This window comes from Penaeus vannamei, chromosome 17, assembly GCF_042767895.1.
Source record: "Penaeus vannamei isolate JL-2024 chromosome 17, ASM4276789v1, whole genome shotgun sequence".
In the NCBI taxonomy this organism is placed as follows: Eukaryota; Metazoa; Arthropoda; class Malacostraca; order Decapoda; family Penaeidae; genus Penaeus; species Penaeus vannamei.
In genome coordinates, this window is record NC_091565.1 from 33,994,745 (window position 1) to 33,999,744 (window position 5,000).

General features: G+C 23.9%; 1 protein-coding gene across 1 annotated transcript in view; it reads left to right on the plus strand.

The window, feature by feature from the left end:
* The window catches only part of LOC113805941 (protein turtle), a 651,477-nt gene that overhangs the window by 636,257 nt on the left and 10,220 nt on the right, over positions 1–5,000 (plus strand). The window lies entirely within an intron of this gene.

The following is a 5,000-nucleotide window of genomic DNA, read 5'->3' on the forward strand; positions in this document are numbered from 1 at the left end:
GTAGATTAAGGATCTCCGAATCTTCATGTTTACACAGAATGTTCATATGTAAAAGATTTTTTTCTTTCGTTTTAGAATATGTATATATATATATATATATGTATATATATATATGTATATGTATATATATATATATATATGTATATATATATATATATATATATATGTATATATATATATATATATATATACATATATATGTTTATATAAATATACATATATATACATATATATATATATATATATATATATATATATATATATATATATATATATATATATAGATATAGATATATATATATGTAATATATATATATATATATATATACACATTATATATATATATATATACATATACATATACATATATACATATACATATACATAATATATATATACATATATATATATATATATACATATACATATATATATATATATATATATATATATATATATATATATATATATATATATATATATATATATATATGTGTATATATATAATATATATATATATAGTACATATATATATATATATATATATATATATATATATATATATATATATATATGTATGTATATATACACACACAAGACATATACTAGCTGGTAAAATACTCATATTACTCTACACAGAAAATGTCACATCTTGATAATGACAACTATTTTTTGTAGCAAATTGCATTCTGGCGTTATCAAAATTTCAAGCCACAACACTTCTGGGGAAAATGCGTCACAAATGAATTGTTACGAGGGCTTGTTTGGCCGCATGTGAGCGATTGTTGCTGGAAAATGGAAACGATACGGGGCAGTTGATTGGATGGTTAGGTTTATTGGCATCGGTCAACTATGATTCACTATTAAAGTTTTTTTTTTTTTTTTTTTTTTTCTTTTTTTTTTCTTTTTAGGATTGTGTTACTTTCCATTGTTATTCTACTTCATGGAATTGTTAAAATGAATGTTTCTGTTTGTTTCTTTTTTTCTCTCTTTCTCTTTCCTTTCCTCCATCTTCCTTCCCCTCCTCATTCTTTTTTTTTTTTCTCTCTCTCTCTCCCTCTTTCTCTCGCTCTCTCCCTCTCTTCCGCTCTTCCTCCCTCCCTCCCTCCCTCCCTCCCCCGCCTCTCTCTCTCTCTCTCTCTCTCTCTCTCTCTCTCTCTCTCTCTCTCTCTCTCTCTCTCTCTCTCTCCCTCTCTCTCTCTCTCTAAATTCCGACATACTCCATAAGCAACGGCGTTTCCACCTTCCTGCAGCTGCATGACTGAGTGTAATATATTTCTTATTGTGTGAAAGTTCCAGTTGTAAAAAATGACTACTTGTGTAAATTTTTGTCTTTTTTTTAGAATATAGTTTTTATATTTGCATGACTGTAATCTTACGGTTAATCCTCACGTATAAGGAAGGGATAAAAAAAAAGATGAAAAACCCTAAAGGAATATAAGATTTTTTTTTTTTTTTTTTTTTTAAATACTCGTATAGAAAGAGACAATGTTTAAAACCTCATTTTTGTAACTGATGTCATAGCATCTAGTCATAGGTTTTTGCTTCCATGAAATAAGTATCAGCGCTTCATATTTAAATCTCATTACTTTTGATTAATTAAATTGCGTGTTTTACAACCATTTATTAGTATAAAAAATGTTAATTACTGTCACCTGATTCTTCATTCTATACAAAAGGTAAAAAAATTATTATCTTATGTGTATGAACAGTGATGAATTAATTAAATTCACATAACTGTAAATATAAGCAAAGGTGTTCTACATAATATCATGGGAATAATTATTATTTTTTCTTTCTTTTTGATAGTTTGTGTTGTTAGTATTCAAAGAATTTCCCCTTAGCTAAAAAAGGGGGGAATGCATTTAATATTAGAATTTAATCAAACTTAGCTTTTAAGTCTTATATTGTAAATTATGACATTATTTGCTCTTGGAGAATTGTTATAAAACAAAACAAAAATATATATATTTGTTTTGATTCTTTCCCTATTTCTGAAACCGGGTACAGTGAGGATGGATGTTGCCACTGCATGTTCTACAGATTCTCTATATATCTATCATCTCTCTGCGGCTTTTTACCATTTATCTATTGTACCCTTTTTGTTCCTTTTTATCCCTTGGCTACATCTTTCGCGTTACACTTTCTGCACAATTTTTTTTTCTGCTTCGTGAGCCACTGACACAACATTGCAAAACAATTTACCTTTTATATTTTCTTCATAATTTTTTTTCTTGTTTTTTACCTGATGATCTGTATAGAGGTGGTGTGTCACAGGGCAAGAGTTCAATAGGAATGTTTGTGATGGTAATAATGATGAAATTAATGATAATGATGAAAATAATGATAATGATGATAAAAATGATGATGTAGGCGATAACACAATGATAATATTAATAGTAATAATGATAATAATAATGATAATAATGATAATTATAACAATAACAATAATGATATAGTAATGATCATAATCATCATCATCATCATCGATATCATAACAGTGATAATAGTAATAAAAATAATAATAGTGATAATGATAATTAAAATGATTTTGATAATAATAATGATGATAATACAAATAATAACGACGATAATACTGATAATAACGATGATAACAATAATGATAATCATTATCATGATGACAATAACAATGTAGAAATAACAGTGACTCATGATATTAGTAATAATGATAACAAGGATAATAGCAATGCTAATAATAATACTGATACTACAAATACTAGTTTTATGATAATGATGGTAATATTAATAGTAGTAATAACAATGAGATAATAATAATGATAATATTAATGATAATAAAGCTGAAAATGATAATAATAATGATAATGATAATAACAATAATAATAATAATAATAGCAAGAATAATATTTTTTTTTTAACAATTAACAATAATATAATTATAATAATGGAAATGATAAAGAAGGATGATGATAATATTATTAATAATGAAAAAGAAAAACAAAACAAGAAATGAAATAATAGTGAAAAAGAAAAGGAAGAAGAAAAATAATGATACTATTAATGATTATAATAATGATAACAATAACTGTAATGATAATGATGATAGTTATGATAAAACTTGTAATGGCAAAGGTGATAATGGTAGTAATAATGATAATGATGATATTGATAAAGATAATAATCATGATGATGATGATAAGTGATAATAATAAGGATAATAATGATGATGATCAAAATAATAATGACAATGAAAATAATGACACCAACAAGAACAGAAATAATAATAATAATAAATATAATAATGATAAAAATAGCAACAATAATAATGGTAATAACACTGATAATATTTATTTACATAAAAACAAAAAAATGATGATAATATTAATAAAAATAATGATAATAGCAAAACGAAATAATGATAATGGTAATGGTAATGAAGATAATAATAATAACAATTATTATCATTATCATTATTATATCATTATTATTACTATCATAATGATAATTATGATGATAATAATTATAATAAGAATGGTAATAACGGTAGCAGTAGTAATGATAATTGTTATCATCATCATCATCAATAACAAAAGTAATAATATCGAAAATAATGATGATGAAGATAATGATAAGGAAAACAATGATAGGATAAAGAATAGATAAAAATATAAATAGCAATAGCAATAATAATAACAATAACAATAATGTTTATAATATTATTAATAACAATAGTAATTTATAATAAAAACAATGACAGTAATAATGATAATAATAATAATAAATATAACGATAATGACAATGATAATGATAATGATCATAATAATGATGATGATGTTAATAATGATAAGTGGATAATGAATAATAACGATGATGATGATAAATTTTATGATGACAATAATAGCGATAACAACAATGACAATGAGGAGATAATGCAAATAGTAATAAAATAATGATGTAATGATATACATTATAAAGATGATGATAATAGTAATAGTGATAATAATAATAATAATAATAATAATAATAATAAAACAATAATAATGAGGGCAAAGATTATGATAATGAATATATATATATATATATATATATATATATATATATATATATATATACTAATAAAAGTAATAAGGATAAAAATAATGATAATTCATAGTCATAATGATGGTAATGATAAAATTGATATTGATTACGAGAAGGATAGCATGATGATTATGATAATGATATGATGACGGTAATAATGATAATGATATGATGACGGTAATAATGATAATGATAACAATGATAAAGATGATTATGGTGACAATAATGATTATAACAGTGTAATAATATTGATAATGGTGATGATGATAATAATAATAATAATAGTGATAATAAAGATAATAATGATAACAATAACAACAATAATCACGATACGTAGCACCATTGCCAATTAGCTCACTAAACCAAGAATTTGATCATTTATCTATTTATTTATTCATTTGAAGTTTTCTGTCGGCTACTTATGACATAGAGCACTCCGTTATCGTAAAGTAAAATTGGTAATTTTTATATTACTTCTGATGATTACAACAGTACCAAGTAGATCATACAAATAATTAAGTATCTAGCTATTTCTGGCATCGCGCGGTGCACCCTCATTGGGTAAACTCGATGACGTCACTAGCTCCGCCCCTTGTTCACGCGTCATTCTGTATGTATTTTTTACGTTTTTTTATCATTATATTTTCTTTGAAAATAATGATAACAATGATGAACTAATGGTCGAAATATAACCCCAAAAAAGAAAAGAACAGGAAAAAAGGGAGAATATATAGAATAGTACCTTTAAAAAATAATGATGATAACAGTAATAATAATAATAATAATAATGGTAATGATGATGATGATGATGATGGTGGTGATGATAATGATAATGATAATGATGATAATAATAATTATGATGATAATAATAATAATGAAAAATTATAATAGTAGCAGTAGCGTTAGTAGTAAAGGTAGTATTATTAGTTATAATGATGATA